Source organism: Schistocerca cancellata, chromosome 5 (assembly GCF_023864275.1).
Source record: "Schistocerca cancellata isolate TAMUIC-IGC-003103 chromosome 5, iqSchCanc2.1, whole genome shotgun sequence".
NCBI lineage: Eukaryota > Metazoa > Arthropoda > Insecta > Orthoptera > Acrididae > Schistocerca > Schistocerca cancellata.
Window position 1 is genome coordinate 505,002,479 of NC_064630.1, and position 18,663 is coordinate 505,021,141.

Consider the following 18,663-nt stretch of genomic DNA (forward strand, 5'->3'; position numbering starts at 1 on the left):
TGTGCATTTTAAGTATGGTTTTCTTCCACGTATTGTATGTCAGTTCATGTTTTATTGTCAGACGCTTGTTTTTCCATATAAAGTAATTTTAATTAATGGCGGCGAATACTACATTTTAACAATTGAAGTTACGATATTAGTTACCCGTGTACCCTAGCATTAGCGCATTCTACTGGCCTCAGTTATTCGTATAAATACTGGACCCATCTAGACCAATTTCAGCACTTACTACATACCTAGATATGAAATTTTGACGTTGATATGTACATCAGTATATATGTATGTCGGGTATGCATGACTGTTAATTATGTTAATATTTTTACTTTCCTTATGAATCACTGGGCCTGTTTTAGATTTTGCTTCGGATAATTGGAGTTAGCTGGCTACACCACTGTGTCTCTATTTGTAATAGATCTGAAGATGGCAGTGGCCGAAACCGGTAACTGTGAATTGCAGCTGGCCGTTGTGACCGAGCGGTTCTAGGCGCTTCAATCTGGAAACGCGCGACCGCTACGGTCGGAGGTTCGAATCCTGCCTCGGGCATGGATGTGTGTGATGTCCTTAGGTTAGTTATGTTTAAGTAGTTCTAAGTTCTAGGGGTTTGATAACCTCAGATGTTAAATCCCATTGTGCTCAGAGCCATTTGAACCATTTTTTGTGAATTGTAGAATTCGTGTGATCAGGACGGACACTTACAAATAAAGTGCCATAACATGATCATGGACTCATTTACAGACTTTGTCTCTTCAGTTGGCCTACACAAAAATGTGGTAGCAGTAGGACCTGTACGTCCCTATCATCCGTCCCCGATTTAACCCCTCCACTTACGGCACAATGGAATCACAGCATGGTTTACCGTTTGTCCTTTGACACAAAATACCTGGTGTGACTTGCTAATTGAGCAAATTCTTTACACGGAAGAGCTATTTTAATAGACTATGAAGAACACTTTCCAAACGTGTCACCCGAAAAAGTAATATACTATTTCCTCTGCTGAAATGAAATGTCATGTGGCGAGGGCCTCCCGGCAGGCAAACCTGATCGCCTGGTACAAGTATTTTGAGGTGACGTCACTTCGGCGACTTGCGCGTCGATGGGGATGAAATGATGATGATGATCAAGACGACACAAACACCCAGTCCCTGAGCGGAGAAAATCTCCAACCCACCCGGGAATCGAACCCGGCCCCCGGTATGACAAGCCGGCGCGCTGTCCACTCAGCTACGGTGGCGGACGTTTCTCTGCTGAAACAGAGGCTAAAGGTGCGAAATTTCAAGAGGGAAATAATTTTCTCTCTATGAGTTAGCGCCTTCTTTATCTCACAACGTCATATGCAGTCATAAAGCTTCGAATTCTGCACTCCATTTGGCATGGTTACACAGTAATGTGATAGAGTGTAGAGACAGGGACTGCTTTGGCTAAGTCTTAAAATTTAAAGGTTATTTTGGAAAATTTTTCACATTCATCTAGTTGCATATTGTCTCTGGACTACACTTTACCTAGCCACCTTTTAAAAATATAGCTTTCATATCACCTTTTGTTCAACTTTTCTCATGCCAGTCTCATTAAAACAAGTTGAAAGCTTGAAAGTAAAGCTAGATATCCATTAATTTAATCGGGTGTGAAGTTCTGTAAGCAAACAGGGAATTACAGACAGCATCAAAGTTAAATAAGACTTTTGAAAAGGTTAATCCTCGTTTCTCCACTTTGAGGAATATTAATATAGAATTTCGTTGACATTTTTTTACATCTTTTTTTTTCTCAGTCGTTCTGACATTTTTTATATTTAATATTTCTTGTGAATATTTCCTGGCTTTATTTCATAACTCGTCGGATACCCTGACTTCAATCACATGGGGGTGATCGTTATAAAAATAGAAATAAAATAAAAAGAAATTGGCATCCTTATCACATTGATGACATAAAAAGAGTATTTGCATGTACTACTGAAGTGTCCTTCTGTACCGATGTCAAAGTAATCTGTCTTAAAAATGCTGGGTGTATAGTTATCATTTGGTTGAGTTACAGTTTATATGTACTTTTTCTTAAAGATATGGTTCTTGGGCCACGATATGTTTTTATACCCACCGAATCAGTTATATACGAACTGATAAGTTTAGAATCTGGTCTCCTTTCGGAAAAAAAATTTGTGGACGATCATGGGTCCATGCCTATCATGTATGAGGTCTCTGTCTACCATGACGGATGAGTAGATAAAGCCGTTCTCGCACGTGGCGTTTTTTTCTTAGTGAAGCACACCAGACGAGATTTCCATCGTGGTTGGAGCACGAGCGACCGCAGCGATCTCTTGCGACAGTTGTGGGCTGCAACTAGCGAGCAAAATGCAGCATGTTTCCGAAAACTGACGTGTCTAAAAATTTTGCGTTAAAACATACAGTTCCTCCCTTGTCGGTATGCTAGCCGTGTTCAATGTCCATGAACGTGATAAAAGAAAAAAAATGAATGTTACGTGTCTGGTGAGAAAATTTGCATTACGAATAATGCGACACAAATTTATAGTAGTCTTCCACATACGACAAAAATTACTTCATTATTCTCAGTTTTTAGAAAAACACTTAGGTTATTCTTATTGTTTCACATCTTATATTAAATCGTTAAAATTTCTGGACATATGAAATGCAGGACTTCAAAGAACACAGTAAAAATCTTAGTACACAGGTTCGAATCCTGCCTCGGGCATGGATGTGTGTGATGTCCTTAGGTTAGTTCGGTTTAAGTAGTTCTAAGTTCTAGGGGACTGATGACCACAGATGTTAAGTCCCATAGTGCTCAGAGCCATTTGAACCATTTTTCTTAGTACACAAATCAGTGTGCTGGTTGTTTTTCTCTGCGTTGAACAGTCTACCCGTGAACACCTTGATGTTAAACTTCCTGGCAGATTAAAACTGTTTGCCGGACCGAGACTCGAAATCGGGAACTTTGCCTTTCGCGGGCAAGTGCTCTACCAACTGAGCTACCCAAGCACGACTCACGGCCCGTCCTCACAGCTTTAATTCCGCTAGTACCTCGTCTCCTACCTTCCAAACTTCAAAGGAGCTCTCTTGCATACCTTGTAGAACTAGCACTCCCGGAAGAAAGGATATTGCAGAGACATGGCTTAGCCACAGCCTGGGGGTTGTTTCCAGAATATTTTCACTCTGCAGCGGAGAGTGATTTGTCGCCAATAGGGTAATCGAAAAGTGAGTTCCCTGGACTTTTTATCCGCAAAGCGTAACAAAAAAAGTTCCCAGGAAGTGGACTTAGCACGAAGTTGTGCATTTAGTTAATTTTCACGAGAAAAAACCAGCGTTATGGAATTTACAATTACTGGACTACAGAAACAGATATGAAGGAAAGATTGTTGGCTAAAATGGCTACAGTTTTTAAAACTCTACAGAAGAAATTTACCACAATATCCTCAGTTCAAGGAATCCGACAAAGTAATTTTATGATATAAATTAATTAATATAGAGAAAAAAATGAAGTTCTGTTTGAAAGTAATCTTTTGGAACTCGGAAAATTGCCATTTAACTTCAAGCAATACAGTTGTATCTATAATTTTATATGACGTGGTATTTATTGACTATATTATTATATTGGGTGTTGAAGAATAGACCATCTGAATTTACGAGTAGTTCCTTAAGTCAATACAAATCGTTGAAATAAATGTACGCCTCTCATAAATACCTTATCAGATATCCGCCCTGTTCGGCTTTTGTAAGTCCAGCCAGCGCAACCTCTTCCTTCACACGCAGAACTACGACTGTAAAACCTCGCGGAGAGCGATGTTTCAGCTATCACCCTGTTGTGTATAAACGCTTCCGACTCCAGCTCTCGCAAGACTCTCACACTTCAGAGAAAGTAGTCGCAGGAACTATCAGGCAGTAACAATCAGTGGAAATTCGCCCTATTGTAAACAGCTCTGCGAGTGCTGCTGAGAGTTCCAAACACTGAGAGCAACAAAAACCCTCTGGTGTATCTCAGCCCTTACGTTTAGCTTACCTTCAGAGTCAACTGCAGGTCCCTACACATGCTGCCTGCAATTCGCTACGATCTTCTGGCGTTGACACTTCGCTGTAGACGACTGAATCATCTGGGAACAGGTCCATGAAGCTTACGACCTTAATCACTAGATGGTTAATGTATACAGGATGGTCCGTTGATCGTGACCGGGCCAAATATATCACGAAATAAGCGCCAAACGAAAAAACTACAAAGAAACAAACTTGTCTAGCTTGAAGGGGAAACCAGATGGCGGGTTCCTATTTAAAAAAAACGCAGTTAATATCCGTTTGACCTATGGCAGCGCCATCTAGCGGGCCAACCATAGCGCCATCTGGTTTCCCCCATCAAGCTAGACGAGTTTCGTTCTTCGAAGTTTTTTTGTTTGACGCTTATTTCGCGAGATATTTGGCCCGGTCACTATCAATGGACCACCCTTATTGTAAACAGCAGCTGATTTAACACACAATAAAGTTTCAGTAATGACTCAGAAGCGAGGCATGTCGAGACTTTAAGTTTACAAGTCGTTTTTGTCCGCCTCTAAAATTTGTCCAGATGTTTTTGCCATACTCTGTGCAGGTTTTATATTATTTCATCTACATCAATATCGTCTCTCTGCAACCCACCTCCATAGCATGGACGCTCAGCGTGTTCGGTCAGAGAGCTGGCTGGTCTCTGTAATAAAAAGAACGGAGTGAAGGATCAGCAACGGATTTCATGTGACGTCCGATAAGACCAAACACAACGAGAAAAATGCAAAAAACAAAAGGTCACTAACGCACGTCTGTGAGTCGGAGAACGATTTGGGGATGAGGCGGTTCGAATCCTGGCCATGGATGAAATTTTTCACTGCCAGTTGCCCGACAGGAAAAGGCGGAGGAATGGTGCCGTGAAGTTCCTGATCACCAGTCTCCGCGCCAGTGTCCTGAACTAAATTCCAAGCCTCTCCGCAGTGTCTCGTGAAGTGAAGGCATGGGACACTGTTGATGGTGATCCGTCCATCGGATGGGGGCGTTAAGCTCGGCGGCCCCTTTGTTGCTGTTGGCGAGTCATCACAATCACCACCATCATCATGACACAGCACAAACGTAACAGGACACCATACACTCCACAAATACACATATAACACAACTCCCACATAACCGCAAGGAGAGGGGTCAATGGGCGCGGAGGAACAACACCCTTTCCACTAGGAGACTGAACCCATCGGCGATATGTCCGTCAACGATGCCATGCGAGATACACACTTTTTACATTAGTCAGCAATTCAGATTTAAGTACTTGGTGACGGGTTCATAGAACGACTTTCTATTTCTCTAGCGGGCCACTCACGATCAGCACATGGGAAAAATGTACGCAAAAATGAAATCCTTCCGTGAGAGCTCTAATTTCCCTTATTTTATTTCGGTGGTCGTTTCTACCTATGTAGATGAGAGTCGATGAATTTTGTCAATCGAAAGAGCAAATTAGTGATCGAAATTTCGAGAGAGAAGATCTGCCGCACTTTTCCTATTTCGCTATAATACAGTACGCGATTTTCTTCTTTGATCTTTCCAGTTCCCTTCATCACTGCTTTCTGATAAGCATCTCCTACCACGCAGTGACTGTTATGTCTGATGTTCTCGGCTCACACTTCACACAAGGGAATTTAAATAAGTTTGTAACGGTAATCTGAAGCAAAAACTGAGTTGTCGGGAAAGTTTTTGATTTTACTATAAAATCAAGATTCACCAGTTCCAGTCCTTTCTGGCCCACTGTGCATGGGCGAACTGCCATCGTTATCACGGACGTACACCTAGAGAGAAAAGAGTCTGGGAAGCTACGGAGAAATAATTAGGGAAAACGGACAGAACGAATGCAAACTCGACAAGCATTTCTGCGCGACGGCTAGAAAACTTTTCATTCCGAGCGCTCCCAGACGTCCGCTCGCGGTTCGTATCGCGGGCAGAGCGCTTATCTAATCTGCCTGCAGCAACGGCAGTACGAGCGCCCGCATTTGATGGCCGTCCGCTCTTAGGATCTTACCTCAACCTCAACTGGGCCTGTAAGAGCCCTGATACACACAGATCGCTCTGCCCTAGCGCGCTTGCGTGCTGTCTACGTAATTATAACGCAGGTAATTTCGCTCAGAATGAATTGCTGGTCGACGAACCGGTTGTCGGTGTATGCGAAAACAGATCTCCTTTACCACTTCTTCCATAATACGAAAACTATTGAGAATAACAACCACAAAAAATGTTATGAGAATGTAGTGTATTTTAGCTTCGGGGTTGCCAGGACTGAATCCTGAAAGGCGGAGGTTTTCGGATAAATATTACATGTTCTTTGAAATTTGCCAAGCTCTTTAAATTAGTGCCAAGGACTCAATCTGGTTTGTGTCAGCCAAATATCTCTTTGTCTCAGCAGACAAAAGATTGACTTAGAAATATCACATAACCAGTGTGTTCAGTATGGCTGACGGCCTATTTTATCACTTGTACCTGTTCTTTAAGAATGACAGTAACAGACGAAGTAAAACCCTACAAATTAGTCTTTCGAGTTATAATCAGCACTCTCCGCTATACTCTAAATACTCACATTAGGCAACACTTAGGCTAACCATCAATCATATCAGTCATAAAAAGTGTATTAAATTTTATGCAAAACAAATTCTCCTCCTCCTCCTACTCCTGATATCATAAATTCTTTAAGCCAAGATCCTCCACATTCTCGTCAGAAAGACCAAAGACGTCTCTCACACGACATTTTTAGACACTGACCTACTTACAGACCACACAAACAGTTACACCATGAACAGATCACATTGGATTACTTACTATTTATCCATAACTCTGTCAGGTGCCTAGTGGCGCTTCTGGAGTACTAGAACTACATAATCTAGTGTCAGCCTCGACGGCTAAATACTTTGGGGTTCACATGGAAGGCTTATAGCCTTTATTATGTAATGTTGTTTGTCTGTTGATAGTACGTGTTCTGTTCTGTAAAAGAACGACGAGGTCACTAAAGGCGATGTAAAAGGGTTTTGTCCTTTTCAAACGGCCCAGTATCTTTCTTCTGCACCATATCACGGGTGCTCTGGTGTTTGTAAGGTAAGCGGTCTTTGCTAGACGATTTTTAATTAATCCTCTCGGGCTGATAAATACAGTGAAAAAATCCAAATTCCCCTAAGAATTAACCCATATAGTAAAAGTGCTTATAGAAACGTTCTGTTGAATCAGTAATCCTTGAGGGCGAAGACACAGGTGTAGGATAAACGCTGGACTGAGACAAGGCGACGTCATCTAGTCCGCTGTATGTTTCATTTTCTGAGAGAATACTGACAAAATGTATGAACGCGAATCAAATTGGGATTTGGTTGGGGCGCGATCGGTAAAGACTTGGTTATGCAGATGATTTTGCTTTAAAAAGCAGCTTACAGAAAATCTCACAAAACTGGAGCAAAACTATTTAAAAAAATGCCATGCATGTTGGCCTGCGTATCAGCATAAAGAAAAAAAGGAATATTTTCTCATTAGTAAAAATGATAAAGAAATACTCCCTTCGCTACGGCCAATTTCACCATGAAGAATTCTGTTACAATGGGCCTACGATACGTACTTTACGTTTACGAAAGGTAGTTATTTCAACTCAAAATATACTGTTGATAAAATTTTGCGAGAAAATGACTATATTAGCATGTGGATATGAAAACGGTTAATGAACGTTGTCAAGCAAAACACATACGTAAAGGAATGGAGTTCAATTATTATTTCGTATGGGCGGAAATACATATGAGGATGCGGAGAGAAGTATAGAAAACCAGTGGGATAACAAAGATACTCATTACACTAAAAAATTAACCATTCTCTGAAACAGTCGAACAGAATGACCCGAAACTGGAAGAAGGAAGAAAATAGGGAAGTAAGGTTTGTTACCAAAGGCTTCTAGCTTCTCAAGCCTTAGCAAGGGCGATATTATGGATTATCATCGAGAAAATGAAATACGTGCACTGTCCCTATATTAAAAGTTCGGTAGGCAAGATAAATACTAATGTAAAACGTTTTATATGCCATGTTTCTAATTGAGGTTATTCGTAATTGTAGCCCCAAAGTATGTAGTAGAGTAGATAGTAGAGTAGAGAACAATTAAATTTGTGAGATTTATCATGTAACTGATATTTAAGGGATTTTTTTTTCTAGTTCCGTACAGGTACAGTGTCTAAACCACTTTGCAGTTCGTTCTGATCTTCTGATGACTTTACTGGACAGTAAATGACAGTAGCGTCATCTGCAAACAATCTGAGGGTTGCTCGGATACTACTCTAAAAGAATTAAGAACAGCAGGGGGTTTGTAACACTTCCTTGTTGAACCCCAGGTATCACTTCGGAATTGGGATACCATCAGAACCCGGTAATTTGCTTTTTTAGATCTTTCAGTTGTTTCTGTACGGCAAGGGTGCTTATTACTATATCGTCCATACAAGAGGCTGTCCGATGGTCAAATGACAGGATGTTTGTGCGATTCTCGTGTGTGGACGACTTCTTGAACGTGAAAATTAAAACTTAAGCTTTCGTTTTGCATTCTCCAGTTGCCTGACCTGGTCAAGAAGGGACTTAGTGGAAGCCGTAGACCCGATTAGCGATTGTAGAGAGTACCAACTCTGTTTCCATTTCTTGGAATTTAAGCGGCATTTGGTCGACGTTTATATACAGTGTGTCTGATAAATCACTCCTTTTTTAAAATGGTTGTAATTTCTTTATTTGTGAACCAATTCTCTTAGAACTACTTTGGTTAGAAACAGTACTCTCGAGATTGTGATTAACATCATTTTAAACCTCCACGTAAGCTCCAGCATTCTCTACGCATTTTTTTAAACGAACTGATACGTGCGATACTGCTGCCTGCGACGTGTCATGTAGCAGATATCATAGTTTTCAGTTCATTCAAGTCTCGTGTTTTTCTTTTGTAAACCTCCTTAAGTTCACCCCCTGAGAAAAAAAAATCGCAAGGCGTTAAAACATGGCTGCGTGCCGGCCATTCATTTGCACCACGTCTGCCAATCCAACGACCTGGGAAATGATCATGCAGCCATTCGCGGATGTCATTTGAAAAATGTGCAGGTGCTCCGTTCTTCATGAACTGAAGCTTAGGGTTATTCCGTTATGAAATTGCTGGCCATACACGATCTTGCAGCTTTTCCAGGTATCTTTCGCTATTCATTGCGTTCCGCAGAAAGAAAGGACCAACAACTTCGAATGACGTTTTACCACACCATACTGACACCTTCGGACGTCCCTGTGCTTTATCAGCACAACCGTGTCAATATCCGGCTGCCCAATAATGGCAGTTAAGCCTGTTTACAAATATTCCAACGTGGAAAACTGCCTAATCAGCCCACAGAATGTTCTCAAAATGTTCGGGTCAATCATCACTCCAACCCAGGAAAATGTCTCCAGACTCCATTCTTCTGTCACAGTCATCAGGAAACATTTGCTACAAATAATGTGGCTTCCACGGCGTAAAAGTGAGATCTTATTTAAGAATCTTTGGACTGGGTAAGATGAAGGAATACTTTCACGAGATCCTTGACGCAGTTATTTCTTAGACCACCTCGTGAACATTTCACGAACTCTATCGACATTCTCTGGTGTCCTCGAAGTTGATGGTCTTGCTGATCTTTTTGCATCGGTGACACTCCCCATTGTTGTTGTTGTTGTTGTTGTTGTTGTTGTGGTCTTCACTCCTGAAACTGGTTTGATGCAGCTCTCCATGCTACTCTATCCTGTGCTAGCTTCTTCATTTCCCAGTACCTACTGCAACCTACATCCTTCTGAATGTTTAGTGTATTCATCTCTTGGTCTCCTTCTACGATTTTTACCCTCCACGCTGCCCTCCAATACTAAATTGGTGATCCCTTGATGCCTTTGAATATGCCCCACCAACCGATCCCTTCTTCTAGTCAAGTTGTGCCACAAACTTCTCTTCTCCCCAATCCTATTCAATAGTTCCTCATTAGTTATGTGATCTACCCATCTAATCTTCAGCATTCTTCTGTAGCACCACATTTCGAAAGCTTCTATTCTCTTCTTGTCCAAACTAGTTATCGTCCATGTTTCACTTCCATACATGGCTACGCTTCATACAAGTACTTTCAGAAACGACTTCCTGACACTACCCATTGTTAATAATTTGAAATGGCAATTTTTAACTGATTTTGCATCCAGTGTTGCATGAATCCCTCGTTCAACCCTCCACCACCTTTGTATTCGCACCACAGATCCACAGACTTCAAAACGAGCTGCTATTTTGGCCAGTTCTTCCACAGTCAACACAGGTGGCATTGTCTAACTGAAATAGAAGAAAAAATTATGTTAAACACAACCTCAAGGAGTGCGATTTCTAACAAAAGTAATTCTAAGAAAATTAGTTCATATATAAAGAAATTATAACTGTTTAAAAATAGGGAGCTACTTATCAGACACAGTGTATTAGTATAGAAGGAATGGAGACTTTCTCTTACGAAGGCGTTAAACGAATTTTATCTGCTTTTTCTTTATACTTTGGATTTGTGTGTCGTGGTACTGAATCTGTTGAATCTTTTGAATCTCATTACAGATGCCTTTCGTGGTCGAGAAGTACTATGAAAGTGTTTCTGTCCACCACCCCCCCCCTCCCCCCCCCACCAAATAAGTGTGAACTGCAGAGTACTCATGTAGATGTAGATACACGAATGTCAATGTAAAAGATACATAACGTTAACAAAGAGTGTTACTGCTCTCCGTATTAATTTTGATTGGTAAAATGTTTGAGCGAAGCCTAGAAATTGCGTAATGGGTTTTTGTCCGAAGTTTCATAGCGAAACGAAGAGTGAGAAATAAACAAGTAATAGGGGCAGTTTAGAAAAGCTTAATTATTGATCTGAGTGAAAACTGAAATATTTGGCGAATAGCTGCTGATAACATGTGAATCAAGTGTCAGAAAGTTCACCTCTTCAAAGCCTAGCTACTTTGCGCATACGAAGTTACATTAGGATAGAAATGAAAAACTCTGACGTCAGGTGCAATGTTGCCACTGAATTTATTTCAATGGCCAGTTGCCGCTTATGTCAGAATTTATTTGATTTCGTCGTCTCTCTTTCATGTTGAAAATATAAAAGTAAATATTAAATTACAGCACAAACTGAAATTTCCTTGTTTTCGCGTGATGTGCCGTATATACTTTTAATAATAGTACAATACCGATCGATATATAAATAATTTCATGCTTGCTGAACAGAACTTGAAAATAAATAAATTTGAAAAAATAAAAATGCTTTGAGAAATGAGTTGCCTAAAAGAGAAACAAGACATTAGGGAAACATTTTAAGCGCCATATTTATATACATGATTTCGAGAATCATCCAAAGGCGCGTCAAAAGTTTCTCTAACCTGTTTTTTTCTTACTTTTAGATAAATCATTTCACTAAATATTGGGCAATTTTTTCTTTTTTCCAAAATTTTTTTCATTTGCTGTTCATTTAATTCATCGATCCTGAGAGGTACAATACAATCGTAAAGTGGCTATCGCTAAGATAGCGGCCCAGGAAGATTGTAAGCTAATCAAGTAGGAGAGAGAAGATACTTCAGATTATGCTTCACAATATTAATCTAGAATATCTTATTATGCCAGTACTGCGAATACATGTCAGTGTATATTTACAGGTCAAAAGAGGGCCATAATCTTAGTGTACCTCAGTATCCTGCAGTGTCTGCAGCAGAAATACCCTGACTCTTTTTCAGTTTCCCAATAACTATGCAATATACCACAACAGTGGTTTTCTGTTGGGCATTGCGAATATTCTAAAAAAAAATTGGTAGATGCTGCAACTATTTTTTTGGGTCATCAGTTTTCTGACTGGTCCGACGCGGCACGCAACAATTGATTTCGTGTACAAACCATTTCATCTCAGAGTAGCACTTGCACCCAAGTTCCTAAATTATGTGTTGAATGCTTTACAATTTCTATTTTCCTGTACAGTTTTTACACTCTACAGCTCCCTCAAGTACCTTGGAAGCTATTCTCTGATGTCTTAACATGTCCTTTCATCCTGTCCCGTCTTCTTGGCTCTGTGGAAGATCTTATACAGGGCTATTACAAATGATTGAAGCGATTTCATAAATTCACTGTAGCTCCATTCATTGACATATGGTCACGACACACTACAGATACGTAGAAAAACTCATAAAGTTTTGTTCGGCTGAAGCCGCACTTCAGGTTTCTGCCGTCAGAGCGCTCGAGAGCGCAGTGAGACAAAATGGCGACAGGAGCCGAGAAAGCGTATGTCGTGCTTGAAATGCACTCACATCAGTCAGTCGTAACAGTGCAACGACACTTCAGGACGAAGTTCAACAAAGATCCACCAACTGCTAACTCCATTCGGCGATGGTATGCGCAGTTTACAGCTTCTGGATGCCTCTGTAAGGGGAAATCAATGGGTAGGCCTGCAGTGAGCGAAGAAACGGTTGAACGCGTGCGGGCAAGTTTCACGCGTAGCCCGCGGAAAATTGGCTCATGCCACAACTGGAGACCGACAGCGCCGACTTCATCTTTCAACAGGATGGTGCTCCACCGCACTTCCATCATGATGTTCGGCATTTCTTAAACAGGAGATTGGAAAACCGATGGATCGGTCGTGGTGGAGATCATGATCAGCAATTCATGTCGTGGCCTCCACGCTCTTCCGACTTAACCCCATGCGATTTGTTTCTGTGGGGTTATGTGAAAGATTCAGTGTTCAAACCTCCTCTACCAAGAAACGTGCCAGAACTGCGAGGTCGCATCAACGATGCTTTCGAACTCATTGATGGGGACATGCTGCGCCGAGTGTGGGAGGAACTTGATTATCGGCTTGATGTCTGTCGAATCACTAAAGGGGCACATATCGAACATTTGTGAATGCCTAAAAAAACTTTTTGAGTTTTTGTATGTGTGTGCAAAGCATTTTGAAAATATCTCAAATAATAAAGTTATTGTAGAGCTGTGAAATCGCTTCAATCATTTGTAATAACCCTGTATTTCCTTATCTTAACAGTTAATCTAATTTTCAGTCTCCTTCTATTGCACCACATTTCAAATGCCCTTGATTATCTTCTTTTACGGTTTCCCCACAGTCGTTCACTGCACATAGTGCTGTGTTCCAAACGTACATTCTCAGAAGCTTCTACCTCAAATTAAGAACAATGTTTTATATTAGGACGTTAGATTTCTTTGGGCCAAGAATGTCCTCTTCGCCTGTGCTAGTCTGATCTTTGTGTGTTCATCACTTTCTCCGTCCAAGACAGATTTCTTTAACTTCCTCTATGTAATGGTCCCAAATTTTGATAAGTTAATCGCTAATTGTTGCTACTCCTAACTACTTTCTTCTTTCTTCTGTTGATTCTCATTCCGTAGTGCGTGCTAATTAAACTGCTCATTCCATTCAGCAGTTCCAGCAATTCTACACAATCATTTCATCAGCCGCTCTTATCATTAATATCATTTCACTGTGCGTAATGAGGCTCTTCTTGAAGTCTCCCTACACGAAACGTACTCGTTGAGGCACAATGTTATGCTCCATTGCGAGGAAGCAGGGCTGGAAATAGGGCCTCTACACACACACACACACACACACACACACACACACACACACACACACACACACACACACACACATATATATATATATATATATATATATATATATATATATATGCGCACGCCTGCGCGCTCTGTCTTCTACTGATTCTGGTTCTTCGTGTAATGTAGTTAGTGCTGTGGTATTGTCGCTTCAGATACCCAGTGTGGACCTAAGTGACAGCCGTGATGTGTGTGCTTCCTATTCACAGCAATATGGTGGCATTAAATGCTGTTCTTTTTTGTGCACTTGTTTCGTTTCTCTGACATGTAGCTGTCTTTTTTCCAGTGATCTGACGATATGCTTGAAACATCTGTGCTGTAAGTTCAGTGAAAGGGTAAGTAACTATTTTGCTGTCAGGTAATATAGTTATGCTGTGCGACTTGCTTTCTACCTTCTGAAACTGGCAGTATTCCGTTCTTTTTCTTAAGTTAGTTTAAAAGAATTAATTTGATAGTTATCTCAAGCTCATCCTTGCCTACCTTTGCCGCTCATCCAATCGAACGATCATACACTGAGGAGAAATTACAGCTGCAAGTAACATACAGAGTGACAATTACTGAATTATATGAAATAAAATCGTCATAGGTTCTGAGCGGTTTGCGTTAGGACGTTCAGACTGCACGGTTGGCCGCTGGATATGATGGGAATTAGTATGCGCATTGTTGTTTGGTTTAGCGACAAAGTCTACTTCCATTTGGAGGGGTTCGTCAATAAGCAAAATTGGCGCATTTCGGGGACTGAGACTCCGCATTTCGCGATCGAGAAGTCTCTTCACCGTCAACAGGTGACTGTGGTGTGCAGTGTCCAGTCACGGAATAATCGGTGCCATATTCCTCGATGGCACGGTGACTACTGAACGGTACGTGAAGGTTTTGGAAGATGATTTCATCCCTGTTATCCAAAGCGACCCTGATTTCGGCAAGATGTGGCTCGTGCAAGATGGTCCTCGACGCAATCGAAGCGGGAGCATGTCTGATGTCCTGGAGGAGCACATTGGGGCCGCATTCTGGATCTGGGGTACCCAGAGGCCACTGGCATGGGCCTTGATTGGCCACCATATTTTCCGGATCTGAACACATGCGACTCCTTTCTGTTGGGCTGTATTAAAGACAAGGTGTACAGCAATAACCCCAAAACCATTGCTGAGCTGAAAACAGCCATTCAGGAGGTCATCGACTGCATCGACGTTCCGACACGTCAACGGGTGAAGCAGAATTTCGCTATTCGTCTGCGCCACATCATCGCCAATGATGGCAGGCCTATCGAACATGTCATAACCTAAACCCGAATATCTGTAGTGACGTTATATGCTGAATAAAATGTGTGCACGCCGTTGTTTGTAACGAATTCATGTATTTTTTCTTATAGTTCAATAATTGTCACCCTGTATGAAGTCTGATGATAAAAATCAGAGATTTTCTCAAGTCTTTCCTGAAACAGACTAGCTCATCGCCTTCTTGTCTAGCACAGGACGTCGATGAGCCTCACTGCAGGAGGCGAGAGGAGGAAATCTTCCCAACTGCAAGGCAACATAGTGTTCGGCAGATTATAAATATAAAACTTGGGTGCACTTGACCTAATCACAATACAAGTGCAAGCAGTGTAACTGGAGATATGGAAAACGGCAACAAAGTCCAATAAGATCGAAGGAAAGGCTAATAAAGTTTTAAAAGAAACTATCAATGAAGTTTTTATCTGCTATGGAAAATTCTCGTTACACGGTAAGTCGCAAGAGGTCTAATTAACATATTTAAAGGAGAGGTCATGAAATGGAAAGAAGCTCTGTGAAATAAATGAAAAATGTTTTGGTATCAAACTCAACGAAGGCCATGAAATGACAAAGGCAGCAAAGGAATAGAACAATTTTTACAGGGAAGGAAGAGGAAACAGGCCCCGTGTTTTACTGTTAGTGCAACAGACGGACGTCGTCCTGATTCGAGTGGATACTACAACCCCTAGGGCTACGGGTTGCTAGCGTGAGAGCGCTTGTCGGCTGCGCCTCGCCCCGCCTTTGATCTCGCCGCGCCACAGGACATGTAACCCACGCAGTCCCTCGGGAAGTACAAAAAGGGACCCCCGTGTCGGATCCACATTTGACCCCAATGGCCTAACGCAGACGACCGTCCTGCAAACTGACTGACGTGCTGGCTTTTCATGTTGGTAGACACTGGTAACTCGAAAACTTGAATCCCACTCTTACAGACTGAATGTCGAACTCGAAGTCACAGCTTTGGAGCTTCGGCTACGGCTGCACCTATACGCAGTGGTGTGGTGGTGGAGTCCGTGACTAAGAAAAACCAAAGCAGAGAAAAAATACTTGTAGCTTCTCTGAAAGTCGATATACTAACTTCTCCTATTCCAGCACAGCGAATTTAGAATATGTGCACTCATAATCATCATCATCTTGTAACAGAATACTTAGTATCTGTTGGTAACAGAATTCAAACCAACTACTTGATAACGCCACCAAAACATTAACTTCCCTCAGTCCAAAACTAGTTAATTTCTCTCACCAACTGATAAACAAGCATATAGGAAAAGAGCTTAATGGAAATATTTCTTTTCGAATTGCAACATGGAATCCAGTATAGTCGTTATCCTCTTCACGAATGACAGAGAAACACAAAAAAACTTCTCGCACTTAAAAAGACAATGTAGCATAGATGGGTTTAAGATGGAAAAAGTGTAATTTTCTACTTACAATCAGTGAACATCGTCATTCACTATATTCTTACGGTTTATTACTCGCTGACGAAACTGGGTCTTATCAAGATATTCAAGAATAACTACTTGGAAATTTCAAATTGGTTCAACTGGCTCTGAGCACTATGGGACTTAACATCTGAGGTCAACAGTCCCCTAGAACTTAGAACTACTTAAACCTAACTAACCTAAGGACATCACACACAACCATGCCCGAGGCAGGATTCGAACCTGCGACCGTAGCGGTCTCGCTGTTCCAGAGAAAATTCAAATTAATGTAAGACTTTTTCTACGGTTAATTCTATCACATTGTTTTCAGATCTATTACAGTTTAAACACGAAAAACTAGATAAGCTGCTTCCATACAATTACTGCAAGTTAAACTTTGCCTTACTGGTCCATACACCTGATAGTAGTACGCAAGTCTCTAAAGTTAATTGAATTTCCGATCTCACTCTTCAAAAACAGCATAAACAAAATATTACAATTTTTATAAATGATGCAAAGTAACACATGAAAATAACTATACAAGTTGGTTGGTTGTTCTCGCCTTTCCCATTATTAAAACTCCTCCCACGACTCCGCTCGATTCTCCCCCCGATCGGTATTTCTTGGTTAACCGATCTCGTCCGTCACCTGGTGCTGCTGTCCAGTGGCGAGAAAGCGAGTCATCCGTCGCGTCCTCGAAACTTGTTATACCGTTTAAAGCTTTTCGACGAGTCGCGTATCTACGTTTCGGTTCTGGGGATGCGACCTCAGTTTATTGCCCTTCCAAGAATAGTTATACACGAGTTGACTTCAAAAAATAAGTTGCACATTACTATGGCAGGCCGAGTAATTTTTACTGTAAATAAATTACTAAATCCTTAAAGTTGAATAGACGCTTGCCGTTATTTAAAATGGCGACCAGTTTCCGAACTTACGCCATTATCAAGCCATCCTCATAAGTGCTCCCATAATTGTGTGTGTGTGTGTGTGTGTGTGTGTGTGTGTGTGTGTGTGTGTGCGAGCGCGCGCGCGCAAATAGTACCTTGCACTTAGCTACTCACAAAAGCAATGTGGCCAGCATACACACATTGTATGTAGTAGCACTTGCGTAGATGGCTTGATAATGGACTAAGGTCCGAAACTGGTCGCCATTTAAATAAAAACAAAATTATGCCCAGCTTGGATGGTAATTACATTGAATCATAGTAAGTTGCTGTCTATTGCCTTCCATCATCCTGGAAGTGAATAAATCGCTCAATTCCTGGATGACAGGGATCTGCTGTTTGGCCACGAAGCCATTGGAGAACCACTGTGTGAACGTCCTCATCGTTTGAAAATCTCTTAGGCCCAGATATTCTTTTAGTTTGCCAAGATGCTTCCACGGCGCGCCCGTGGGATGTTGCGTTGTCATGCAGGAGAACAATGCCTTCGCAAAACCTCCCACGCATGTCGTTCTTTATGGCGTCGCCCAGCTATGTCAGTGTTGTGCAGTATCAATTGACAATGATGCTACATCTACATTTATACTCCGCAAGCCACCCAACGGTGTGTGGCGGAGGGCACTTTACGTGCCACTGTCATTACCTCTCTTTTCTGTTATGGTCGCGTATGGTTCGCGGGAAGAATGACTGCCGGAAAGCCTCCGTGTGCGCTCGAATCTCTCTAATTTTACATTCGTGATCTCCTCGGGAGGTATAAGTAGGCGGAAGCAATATAATCGATACCTCATCCAGAAACGCACCCTCTCGAAATCTGGACAGCAAGCTACACTGCGATGCAGAGCGCCTCTCTTGCAGAGTCTGCCACTTGAGTTTGCTGAACATCTCCGTAACGCTATCACGCTTACCAAATAACCCTGTGACGAAACGCGCCGCTCTTCTTTGGATCTTCTCTATCTCCTCTGTCAATCCGACCTGGTACGGATCCCACACTGATGACCAATACTCAACTATAGGCCGAACGAGTGTTTTGTAAGCCACCTTCTTTGCTAATGGACTACATTTTCTAAGGACTCTCACAATGAATCTCAGCCGGACACCCGCCTTACCAACAATTAATTTTATATGATCATTCCACTTCAAATCGTTCCATACGCTTACTCCCAGATATTGTACTGAAGTAACTGCTACCAGTGTTTGTTCCGCTATCATATAATCCTAAAATAAAGCATCCTTCTTTCTATGAATTCGCAATACATTACATTCTTGTGCCTTTTGCCCCAAAATCTGTGAACACAACGCCGCGCGGGATTAGTAGAGCGGTCTAGGGCGCTGCAGTCATGGACTGTGCGGCTGGTCCCGGCGGACGTTCGAGTCCTCCCTCGGGCGTGTGTGTGT

General features: G+C 41.7%; 1 protein-coding gene across 3 annotated transcripts in view; it reads left to right on the forward strand.

Moving 5' to 3' along the window:
* LOC126188087 (uncharacterized) overlaps positions 1-18,663 on the forward strand; it is a 538,033-nt gene that overhangs the window by 99,889 nt on the left and 419,481 nt on the right. For 2 of the 3 annotated variants that reach the window (XM_049929542.1, XM_049929546.1), the window contains exon 2: positions 13,922-13,970. The exons of the other annotated variant lie outside the window; for it this stretch is intronic. The gene's annotated coding sequence lies outside the window, so the exon portion shown is untranslated. The remainder of the gene's footprint in view (positions 1-13,921; positions 13,971-18,663) is intronic. 3 annotated transcript variants of the gene reach the window in all.